Source organism: Ictalurus punctatus, chromosome 19 (assembly GCF_001660625.3).
Source record: "Ictalurus punctatus breed USDA103 chromosome 19, Coco_2.0, whole genome shotgun sequence".
Taxonomy (NCBI): Eukaryota; Metazoa; Chordata; class Actinopteri; order Siluriformes; family Ictaluridae; genus Ictalurus; species Ictalurus punctatus.
Window position 1 is genome coordinate 7,733,332 of NC_030434.2, and position 13,503 is coordinate 7,746,834.

Here is a 13,503-nt window from a genome sequence, read left to right on the forward strand (position 1 = left end):
CCAACACCACATTTTTTTATCATACTTTTTTCCCCTCACTTTATTTCAGTATACACTTCAGTAAGAAGTAAAACAAGACTGTATGAAACAGAATTTCCAACCACACAAGAGCAAAACCAAACCTTTGAATGTAAATCCAAATATCCTCTCTGATTAAATGCTGAACCCTTTAATAACATAAATCACAGCGAAATCAGCATGCAGTTGAAAACTTTATTTGAATGTGTAACGAACATATGATAAAATCTGATCTGCGATTATTTTTACATTTGTCTTCAGCAACTTCTTTAGTAACAAATCATTGGGAGGTGGGAGGAAACCAGAAAATGTAGCGTAACAGCATTCAGATACGAGAACATGTGAAAACTCCGCACAGACAGTAACCCGAGCTCAGGATCCCAGACCATGAATCCTGCACCTGTGAGGCCACAAGCAAACTACAAAGAACTGAGATTAAATGTTAAGCTATTGGACTGTAAGACAGATTGTGGCCACAACCATGGCAAACTTTTATTCTTTTTCATTATGATCAACACCACTTATTTTCATATAGTGGTATACGGCACTTGTGACAGGCCTGTTCCAGCATCAGGTTCCATTCCAAAGTGGCAGATGACAGGAAAGATTGTTTAAAGTCATTTCCTTACATGGCAGTGTCAGAAAGACAGAAAGATGCACCAGGTTAGCTTCTCTGAACCTAAAATGTATACCTTTATTATCCAGACTTCTATTTTATCTAGCGAAAAAGTAATACGGTGGGATTTACAACTACTATAACTTATACTTCAAACAAACTGATTACTAACCAGCATTAGTGCATAACAAATTTTATTCTTCAGTGATGCCACAAAAAAACCCTTTCTAGTCTGTGACTGACAGATGTGTTCATATGTGAGGCAATAAATTGTGTGAACTTCCAGGAAGTGTTGGCTCTGCATGATGAAACACAGGCTTGAGGAGACATCTTATTGTGTGTGTGTGTGTGTGTGTGTGTGTGTGTGTGTGTGTGTGTGTGTGTGTGTGTGTGTGTGTGTGTGTGTGTGTGTGTGTGTGAGAGAGAGAGAGAGAGAGAGAGAGAGAGAGAGAGAGAGAGAGAAAACAGACTTTAAAAATATGCAGACTCACTTCTCATAACTTAGAGATAAAAAGGGTAAGAAACAGTGGAAGGATACACAAGACACAAACAGAACACCATATTCTTTTGTCCTGCACCAAATACAAAAACATCACGTTTTTCCCCAATACACTGAAATAGACATCTGTTTATGTGAAAACCAAAATAAGAGGAAAAATATGTAAGTCTAGAAGAAACACCAGACAAGTCAATCCAGTTATACAACTTGTATATGAAAACAATAAAATTCTTGTTCTACAGTAGTGTTTTCCTACCGCTAACATATATATTGCACAGGAAATAACAACATACAGAGAAAACATCCAAAAAACATGAGAGACAATTGCACAAGTTTGAGATTGCATCTAATATGAATAGCGCATGTTATGAATGATAGGTAACACAATATAGTGCAATTAGTGGTACAGAGGTACATGTATGCTTGTATACATCACCAAACACTTCAAAACAATGCATAGTATGTAGAATACACTATATAGCCAAATATATGTGGAAACCTGACCATCACACCTATATGAGCTTGTTTGACATCCCATCCCATTCCAAAACCATGGGTATTAATATGGTGTTGTCTCCCTTTTACAGTTCTTACAGCCAACAATGTTCTGGAAAGCCTTTTGTTTTTGTGCATTTTTTTTTACATGATTTTGGAGTGTGTCTGTGGGAATTTGTGCCAATTTAGTAAAAAATTTGTGAAGTTGGGCACTGATGCTGGAGGAGAAGGCCTGCCTTACAGTCGATGTTCATCCCTAAAATGTTCAGTGGGGTTGAGGTCAGGGCTCTGTACAGGCCACTTGAGTACTTTCACTCCAACCTTGGCAAATCATTTCTTCACTTTGTTTACAGGCACACAGTCATGCTGGAACAGGAAAGGTTCTTCCCCAAACTGTTGCCACAAAGTTGGAAGCATACACTTGTCTAAAACAGACCCAGACTATTATCCCCACCTCCACAAACTTTACTGTTGCATTCAGATAGGTAGCATTCTCCTGGTATCTGCTCAAACATAGATTCGTCTTTCAGACTGCCAAATACTGAAGTGTGATTTATCACTCCAGAGAAGACTGCTCCAGAGTTCAGTGATGGTGTGCGTTACACCACTCCAGCCAATGCTTAGCATTGTGCATAGAGATCTTGGGTGTGCAGCTGCTCGACCATGGAAGCCCACTTCATGAAGCTCCCAACGTACAGTTCTTGCACTGATGTTGCTTCCGGAGGCAGTTTGGAACTCTGCATTGAGTGTCGCAATAGAGGATAGGCAACTTTTCAGCACTCTGTGGCCCCATTCTATGAATTTGCATAAACTGCCACTTCCTGACTGAGCTGTCATTGCTCCTAGACACTTCCATTTCACAATAACGGCACTTACAGTTGAATAGGGCAGATCTAGTAGGGCAGATATTTCATGAACTGACTTGTGGCAATGGTAGCATCCTATGTCAGTAAAATGTTTAAAGTCACTGAGCTCTTCAGTTATGACCCATTGTATGACTATGTGCCAGATTTTATGCACCTGTTAACAATGGATTTGGCTGAAACACCTGAACTTAATCTTCAGGGGTGATGTCCACATACTTTTGCCCATATAGTCTATGTAGAAATAGTATGAGTCTATGAGTATAGAAATAAAGATGATGCTATATTTAAATGAGTAGTGTCTTTGTAATTACATTGAGAGGAACATTGAATCCTTCTGCCCTCCAGACCTGCCTGAAGGTGCTTCCTTTACCTGAGAATCACTCACCGCTGTTGAGGATGGCCCTGCTTGGATAGCCTAAAAATTGCACCTACGACTTCCGGCCGAGCGATAGCTGGAGTAAGACGCAACTTTCGTAGCTCCTGCAACAACTTTTAATATTATGTTATAGGCACTTTTTTGTGGATTGTTTTTGTTGTAAGTCGTGTCCAACACCTTAATCTTCACTTTTAACGTCCAAAATGCCAGCAAAAGCCAAAGGCGGGAATGTTTCGTCCGCACCGCTTCAGCGGCCTGCTCCACACGCTGCTTCCTTGCCTCGTAGTGGACCCTCCTCCACCTGCAAAGGCGTTGTTATGCCTGCTGTCCCCCCCGGTTTCAAGGAGGAGCTCCTCGTTTCAATCCGACACGAAATGGTGGCCATTTTCAAAACTCCAGGCGGCCTTGGGCGAAAACTTGACTTCTATTGAGGCAGAGCTACAGACTGTAAAGGCGGAATTAACAGTCAGTATTACGGTTATCCAGTCGGAGGTGAGCACCTTGAAGAATACCATGGGTGAGATGGAAGCTTCACTCTCCAGTTGCTGTGATGACATTGCTACGCTACAGTCTAAAGTGGAACGCTTTTCTGCCGACCTGGGGAGAGTGGAAAATAAGTGCGAGGATCTCGAGGCTAGATCACGGCGCAACAATCTGAGAATCGTAGGTGTCCCTGAAGACTCGACCAGTGCGTCCACATCAGCAGCTGTTTCCACTCTGCTTAAAGGGGCTTTTAAGCTGGACAAAGAGCCACTTCTGGACCACGCTCATCGCACTCTGCAGCCGAAGCCCAAACCCGGCGAGCACCCCCGTCCTATAATTGCTCGACTCCATTGTCATGCGGACTGTGTGGACATCCTTCGGCGGGCCAGAGCCCAACAACAGATGAAGGTTGGTGACATGGTTATCTCTCTTTCCCGATCATACCGCGAAGGTAGCCCGTGCTCGTGCTGCCTTCAATGACTACCGCCGCCAGATCCATGAGTTACCGGGAATACGGTTTGGTCTGCTTTATCCAGCGCGCCTAAGTGTTACACACGACGGAACTGAGAGGGAGTTTAAATCTGCGGAGGACACCAGAGCCTTCATTAAGACACTGATCAAGTAAGAACACTGATAATATAACAGGCTGATTATCCGCCTCTAGAAGTGAAATGGACGACTATTGACTCTACAACACATGATTGTGCAGTGACTATGTTTATGTGCCTTGCTCTTTATCATTGTTTAGTTTGCAGGAGCCCAACCTTGGTTGACTATTACCATTGGGTCAACAGCTGTTAGCTTTACTCTTAGGGATTTGACTCCTTGTGGAGTTTGCACTGGGTTCTCCATCGTTTGGGGATGGGGACGATGTAAGTGCTATGGGGAGGGGGGTGGGGCTGTTCACTGTGTTTGTTGGGAGTGTGTGAGTGTTTTCTCTTCTATTTTTATATTTTTTATATATATCTTTATTTTATTTATTTATTTACTATCACTTTTTACTTTTCCTTATTTTATCTTGGTTTTTGTCTTTTTTCTTTTCTTTTCTTTTCCCCCTCCTGTTTCCTCTCCCCTTTTCCTTCTCTCAGAGGCGATGCTTCATTTTCATTCTCTTCCTGCCATAAGCACTTGATAGATGCCCACTAATACTGGTAATTCTGGCTCACATGTGAACTTTGTGAGCTGGAACATTAAAGGTATGGGGAGCCCTATGAAGAGATCTAGGGTATTTGCTCATCTGAAACGGCTCAATGCGGACATAGTGTTTCTACAAGAAACTCATATGCGCACCACAGACCAGGTTCGGCTTAAATGTCCATGGATTTCTGAGCTGTTTCACTCTAATTTCAACTCTAAGGCCAGGGGAGTCAATTCACTTTTCATCTTCCGAAGTAATATCAGATGAAAATGGCAGATACTTAATAATTTCAGGTAAACTGTTGCATGTCCCTGTATTATTAGTTAATTTTTACGCCCCAAATTTTGATCACCCACACTTCATGAATAAGCTCTTTGAGCGCCTCCCTTGATTACATAATACTCTCCTTATAGTTGGAGGAGATATGAATTGCGTTGTTGATCCTAGGTTAGACCGCTCTACTCCCAAGACCATGACACCCTCACTAATGTCAAGTACGCTTTCTGATTTCATGGCCAAGAATGGTTGCATTGATCCTTGGAGAATCTATAATCCCAGTATCAAGGAATATTCTTTCTTTTCGCAGGTGCATAAGTCCTTCTCTAGAATTGATTATTTTTTCATCGATGCCAAACTGTCAGACAACAAATTTAATGCATTTATTGTAGCTTCAATTGACGATTTTATTGGAATCAGTCAGAACGAGATTGAACCTATTTCCTGTTCCCTGCTGTGGGAGTCACTAAAAGCATTCTTGCGGGGCCAAATAATTTCCTACTCCTCACATTTAAACAAAACACGTACGGCCAAACTTCAAGAGCTATCGAGTAAAATTGACGAAATAGATAAATTGGTCACTGGCCCCTCTTCTGCTTTACTTAAGGATCGGGTTGAATTACAGGCTGAATTTGACCTTATTACAACTGCCGATGCAGAGCGCCTTCTACTACGTTCACGCTCCGCATATTATGAACATGGTGATAAGCCGAGCCGACTCTTGGCCCACCAATTGCGACGTCAGGCAGCTTCGCGCATAATCCCTCAAATAAAAGATTCATCTGGCATACTCCACACAGACCCTAATACCATTAACTCTGTCTTCTGCTCATTCTATTCCTCATTGTACAGGTCAGAATTTCCATCTGGGACTTCTGATATGAATGCTTTTTTTAAGCAGTCTCAACTTCCATACCATTAACCCAGATGTCGCTAAAGATCTTGATTCTCCATTAACCTTAGAGGAAATCAACCTAGCCTTAAATAGCATGCAAAACAATAAAGCTCCTGACCCTGATGGATTCCCAGTAGAATTTTTCAAAAGATTTCAATCTAAACTGTCCCCTTTATTGCACTCTGTACATAAGGATCTCTACAGGATGGCTCTCTTCCTCCTACTTTGCAACAAGCCTCTATAAATCTGCTTTTAAAAAAAGACAAAGATCCGAATCTCTGCAGCTCTTACAGACCCCTCTCTTTGATAAATGTGGATGCTAAGATTCTTCCTAAGGCTTTGGCTAGTTGCTTGGAAAGAATTCTTCCTGTCATAGTTACAGAAGAACAAACTGGATTTATAAAGGGGTGTCAGTTATTTTATAATGTCCGCACCCTTTTGAACATTATCTACTCCAAATGCTCTACTACAACCCCCGAAGTGGTAATCTCAGTCGATGCTGAAAAAGCGTTCGACAGGGTTGAATGGGACTACCTGCTTACAGTATTACATACATTTGGATTGGGTGATGCATTTATCTCTTGGATACGCCTTCTGTACACATCCCCGCAAGCTAGTACTTCCACCAATGGTATTCAATCAACTTATTTTACTTTATCCCATGGCACTCAACAGGGCTGTCCCTTGTCTCCTTTACTTTTTGCATTAGCTATAGAGCCCTTGTCAGTTTATCTGAGGTCCTCCCTCTCTTTCACTGGGATATCACATTTAGGAATGGAATTTAAACCATCTCTTTATGCAGATGATTTATTACTGTATGTTTCCAACCCAAGTCACTCTTTACCTGGAATTCTCTCCTTTATCCAGAGATTTGGTTCATTTTCAGGTTATAAAGTTAACACTTCCAAAAGTGAGTGCTACCCGGTTAATACTTTGGCATTATAACTAAATCGATCTAATATCCCCTTCAGAACGAGCCTCTCTGGCTTTAAGTATTTAGGAATTAATATAACCAGAACTCTGACTTCACTTTTCTCTGCTAACTTCTCCCCGTTGATGTCTAAAATCAAAACGGACCTTCAGCGATGGAGGTCTTTAGCTCTGTCGCTTATTGTCTCCCTCTATTCTTATCAAAGCGTTTTTTTATGATTATTGATCAGGACATTTCTAGGTTTTTATGGTGTGGAAAGACACCCAGAATAAGTAAGTCAATGCTTCAGAGATGTAAGCTCAATGCTGGCCTTTCTCTCCCAAATTTCCAGCTGTATTACTGGGCATCACATATTCATAAAATCTTATTTTGGTCGAGACCAGTGCATTCCCCATGGTGTACGTTAGAGGTACATTCATGTGGCTCGTCCTTTCCGATGGCTCTGCTTACCTCATCTACTTCTACCAACTTTTCTGGGTTTACAGATAATCCTGTGGTTAGCTCAACTCTAAAAATCCAGAACCAGTTCAGGAAGAATTTTCAATTTGTTTCCGCATCTGCCTTAGCTCCGTTACTGAAAAATCACTCAATCCAACCTGCATCATCTGACCCCACATTTGCTATCTGTCATGACAAAGGTCTCAAAACCTTCAAAGATCTCTATAAGGACGGGGCTTTTTGTAGCTTTGCAGATCTCTCGAGTGAATTTCAGCTTCCACCATCCCATCTTTTTTGCTATTTCCATGTTAGACACTGCGCAAAATCACTGTTTCCTACTCCCCTCCCCCAACCACCCAAATCAACTATGGGATGATTTTCTCTCTTCTTACCCTCTTCAGAAATCTCATATTTCAAAAATTTATAATAAACTTTTGTCCTACGATAGCTCACCTATCACTAAAATCAAGGTTGGTTGGGAGGGAGAATTGGGGTTGACCTTGCATGAAGCCTGGTGGGACGTTGCTCTTAACAAGATCCACTCAAGTTCATCTTGTGCTCGTCTCTCTTTGATACAGTTCAAGGTATTGCACAGGATTCATTTCTCCAAAACACGTCTGTCAAGATTTATCCCACTGTCATTGACAGATGTGATAAATGTCATGCCTCTCCCTGCAACCTAACTCACATGTTCTACGCCTGCCCATTGTTACTCTCCTTCTGGCAGAAGTATTTCGATAGCATCTCAAAAATACTGTCCATTACTGTTAAACCCTCTCCCCATATTGCCATATTTGGGTATCCGGAGGATTATAACAGGTACAACTCGAACCAATTAGATCTCTTGGCGTTCACTTCCTTGTTAGCAAGACGGCGCCTTCTTTTCCATTGGAAATTCACAAAGCCTCCCTCCAGCACTCAGTGGCTCAGGGATGTAATGTCTTTTCTAAAATTGGAAAAGATTAGGTACTCTCTGGGTGACAAGTTTTACAGGAAGTGGCAGCCTTTCTTAACCTGCTTCAAATCTCTGCCATTTTTGCCTTCTGATTGAGGGAACCCAAGTATTTTATTTATTTACATTTTATTTAGTTTATTCATTTATGTTAATATTTATTTAGTCATTTAATTTTATTTGTATTATTTTCTTTGTGTTTTTATTGGGTATGTATGAACGTATGAATGTGTGTTCTAATCTGTACAAAAAATAAGTTTGGCTCCCGATTTGTTGATTCACTGAGATACAAAATAATCTCTGTAACTTTTTTTCTCCTTTTATAAATGTGGTTCTCAGTGTACTGAAGGTTTTTTTTTTCTTTCAATGTGCCATGTCTTTCAATAAAAAATTTTTTTTTTTTTAAATAAAAAAATTGCACCTACAAAAAACAGTCTACTCATTCATTATTCAGTGGATAAATTTACTTTGATACTAAAAACTAATAAATAAAAAGAAAAAGAAAACTGTGATGCTCACAACTTTACAACACACACAATACTGTTTGACTTTATAGTATAATACATTACAGCTGTTTGACCTTATATTATTATGTAATACAGCTGTGAATTAGTAACGATCCCTTCTGAGTCTGGTTCTCCTCGTGATTTCTTCCTCATGTTGTCTCAGGGAGTTTGTCCTTGCCATTGTCACCTCAGCATTGCTCATTAGGGATCTAGATCTCTATCCATATCCAGATTTCTGTAAAGCTGCCTTGTCATCATGTTCCTTGTTACAAGCACTACATAAATAAAATTGAAGTGAATTATATTGAGGTTCAATTCAGTTTTATTTGTATAGCGCATTTAACAATGGACATTGTTCCAAAGCAGCTTAACAGAAATATATACATTCAGGATATAGATTTTAAATGTATGAATTTATCCCTAATGAGCGAACCAGGCAAGGGTGACAAGGAAAAACTCCCTGAGACGATGTGAGGAAGAAACCTTCAGAGGAACCAGACTCAAAAGGGAACCCGTCCTCATCTGAGTGACTCCGGATAGTATGAATCCGTTCTATAAATGTACTAACATTATATGTGCAAATAGTGCAGTTGTGTAACCAGGAAATTCATTACAGTTTTTAGATGAAGTCTGTTTTTGTGAACTTCTCCACTGTACACTGATGGAGACTTGAGTGCAAAACTGTTTGTGGCAATTGCAATCCTAAAGCTATCATACAATTGTGGTCCTAGACATCATAGCATAACTGTTCATATGAATTTAGGTCCAAAGAAATCTTTATGGTTTGTAAGTGTTACCATCCTCAGCAATCTCAATGATATTTAGGCTGCACAATGTGCAGCCATCCTCAGCAGCAGCATGTGACTCTCAATTAATGAGAACTTCAATCAGAAGTAGGGCATCAGGATGGGTCAGACAGGTGTGGAAAGCAGAAGGGGAAGTTCAGAATATGTTTTCTGAGACTTACACTTACACTGAGACTGTGTTTGATTCCCGAACACTAATTGGAAGGCTGTTCCATGACTGTGGGGCTTTGTAAGAGAAAGCTCTTCCCCCTGCTGTAGCCTTCAGTATTCAAGGTACCAACAAATAGCCTGCACCTTTTGATCTAAGTAGGCGTGGCGGATCCTAAAGACCAAAAGTTTGTTCAGGTACTGTGGCGCAAGACCATTTTGTGCTTTATAGGTCAATAGTAGTATTTTATAATCAATGCGGGATTTCACTGGGAGGCAGCACAGTGTGGATAAGATCGGGGTGATGTGGTCATACTTTCTGGTTCTAGTAAGGACTATTCCAGCCACATTCTGGACTAACTGGAGCTTGTTTATGCTCCTACTGGAACATCCAGACAGTAAGGCATTACAATAATCCAGCCTAGAGGTGACGAAAGCATGAACTTATTCTTCTGCATTGTGTAGTGACATTATATTTCTTATCTTAGCAATATCTAAGCAATAATGGATTACTTATTTGTTTCCTTTATTCTACTTTGGCAACAATTGGTAAATACAATTCATGGCAATAAAGATATTCGAAATGGAAAATGAGAGAGGGAAAAACAAACAGAGAGAGTCTGAATTTGAGGAAATGCAAATTTACAGAGAATAGTACACATCTCTACATGAATTCTATTGAATTGTGGGCTCTTTGGCCAGAAAGACAAACAAGAGGATCGAGAGGAATAGAAACAGATGGATATGAAAGGAAAATACACTAGTCTTGTTATGAAATGAAAGGATTTAGAGTATTTTCAGAAACAGATGGAAAATAAAACATGTCAGCTAGATGGTGAACTCAATGTCACCATCATTCAGATACAAAGTGTGCTATCTTATAATTGGCCTATGGATGTGGATAATGAGAACTGCCACTATTGGGCCCTCGAACATCTGTTCAAGACAATAATATCTGCCAAATGAATGGGACTGTGGTTTGTACATCTCCCACTCTATGTAAACCATGCTATTCTGAATAAAATTAAAAACAAATTTACAAGCCTACGACATACTTCCCTCTAAACATGCTGCTTTTATGAAGCTAAATACTCTCAGGCTCTCTGCATAGTGATTTAGCTAAAGAACATCAACTTGCAAAAATGGCAATACATTTACAATCAGTGCTAGTCACTGGATGTTAAAAATAATATTATTCTAGCTATGAATGGTACAACTGTGTGTGTGTGTGTGTGTGTGTGTGTGTGTGTGTGTGTGTGTGTGTGTGTGTGTGTGTGTGTGTTGGAGAAAGGGGTTGGTGAGAGAAAAGAATAATTGAACATATGGTCAAAATGTGTTGGTTCATTTTGAAATATCCCACGCTGCAATCTGTATACCGTCCAACCAACACACCCACTCTGTAAAAACAATTACTCAGCTACAGGATTTCAACAATTGTAGTCCATAGCCAGCTGGAACAGGATTATCTAAAATGTGCACTAACCATTGAGGTGAACTGAAGTCTACAGCAGACCACATGCCACGTTTGAAAGAGACCATAAACATGGTGCAAGGTGCTATAGAAAAGCACAACTCAGGATAAGGTTTGGAAACAGAATGTCGACATGATCCAGAAGAACAGCAAGGCCAAATCACTCCCACTCCTGCTCCAAAATACTCTCTGGATATCGCCTCTGGTTCCCATGATCTTTCCTAATGCACTGGCATCAAGACTAAGCATTTTTTCTGCTTATCGACTCCCTCCTCTCTTCCCTCTAGGTATTAAGAGAAGGGTGTCACTTTGATATCTTCAAGATTTTATGACAAAGTATGGTGCAAAGGAGAAAACAAAATGTGTGGGTTTTTTCCCCCCCTCTAGGCTTTGTTTTCTCATAAATTATAACTTGAGCCAGACTAGACTTTGAACACCCCTGTCTGACTATCCACTAGTGGAAAAATGCTCAGATCCTCACACAATAAATACATTGAAATACTGTGTGATGTGGCCAGAATCAGATCGTGCCTTCAGTATCCTCATTTGTGATTAGAATACAGAAATTGGATTGTGTATGTACAAAAACTGAGCACTTTATTAGGAACACTATACTAATACTAGGCAGGGCCTCCCTTTGCTCTCAAAACAGCCTCAATTCTTTGTGGCATGGATTCCACAAGATGTTGAAACATTCCTTTAAGATTCTGGTCGATGTTGACATGATTGCATCACGCAATACTTGCAGATTGTTCAGGCGCACTTTCATGTAATGTATCTCCAATACTACCACATCCCAATATTAGTATTCTATCAGATCTATGTATTCTATCGGATTCAGACTGGGATGGTCACTGAAGAACACCGAACTCACTGTCATGTTCATGAAACCAGTTTGAGATGACTTTTGCTTTGTGACATGGTGCATATGGTTACCAACAATACTCACATAGTCTGTGGTATTGAAGTGATGGGTGATTAGTATTAACAGGCCCACAGTGTGCCAAGAAAACATTCCCCACACCATTACACCACCCCATGCCACGGTCAAAATCCCAGATATCACATCTTTCCCCATTCTGATGGTTGATGGGAACATTACCCTGAAGCTGTTGGGCCAAATCTGCATGATTTTATGCATTCCAATGCTGCCACATGATTGGCTGATTAGATAATTGCATGAATGAGTAGGTGCACAGGTGTTCCTAATAACGTTCTCGGTTAGTGTAGCTCTATCTACAACATATATGCATATTATACATTTTAACCTTCTCTGCCATTTCCTAAAGTCAAGGATGACTTCTCTGAACAATGCCATGATCTGGCTTCAGCCTACATGCATGTGCACACCTACAAATACCCACTACATACAATGTAAGTCCAAATGTATATGGACACCTGACCATCACATCTACATGTGGTTCTTCCCTAAGCTGTTGCCACAGAGTTAGAAGCACACAACTGTATGGAATGTCTTTGCAGGCTTTAGCACTGCAGTTTCCTTTCACGGGAACTTAGAAACCCAGACCTGTTTGAAGTGGAACTTTCGAGTTTCCTGCACAGAGTCCTGACCTCAACCCCACTGAAAACCTTTGGGATGAACTGGAACACCGACTGCACCCCAGACCTCCTCAGTACCTGATCTCACTAATGTTCTTGTAGCTGAATGATCACAAATCCCCACAGTCACGCTCCAAAATCTAGTGGAAAGCCTTCCCAGAAGAGTGGAGCGCATTATAACAGGAAAGTGGGAATAAATCTGGAATGGGATGTTCAACAAGCACATATGAGTGTAATGGTTAGGTGTTCACAAACTTTTATGCCATATAGTGTAGCTACAGCATATAGTGAGTCTCAGTGCAAAGTTGAATGCAAAGTGCATCCAAGCTAAAGCTCATTTTGAGGCACACTTATCAGCCCTGGGGCAGAATCTTTTGCTAATCTATATTTGACCTGTCTGGCTGTTTAAATATTACTGAGCTACATGCTTTATAAGTATAAACCACAATATACCAAAAGCCTTGTATCAGTTGTGCTTGGTGCTTACTGAGGCACACTTTTCCGCCATCAAACTCCATCAGGGATTTACATCTGAGTTGGCTGGTTGTTTTAAATGGCACCTATATGGTGTTTTATATACAAGTTCATCTTCTGGTTATTGCCCTACTAAGCCTCTTAAATGTTCTGAAGTTTTTATTTAATACAAAGCTGTTTCGAGCTGTCGTATTTTACAGGAAATAAAGCTATGAAATTGTATATATAATAAATGTACGGGTTTATGTACATTTTATGATGCTGTGCACATGTGGTTTAGAGAATAGAAATCTCTCAGAGAAATGAAATACATAAGTTTATCCCAAGGCAATTTTTTTTGACATATCATGTTTAAACTGCCTACATCTATGAGTTTATATCTGTGCCATTCATTAAAACGTTACAGTAGATGACACAGCTACAGAGACAAGGCAGACAGCAGACTCTTATCTAACATCAAATGTACTAATGTTCTTATTATAAATAAAGCACAGGGCCTGAAACAGACATGGTCTGTTTACAGAGTCAGTGGGTCTGCAGTTCTGGAAGAGTTTGT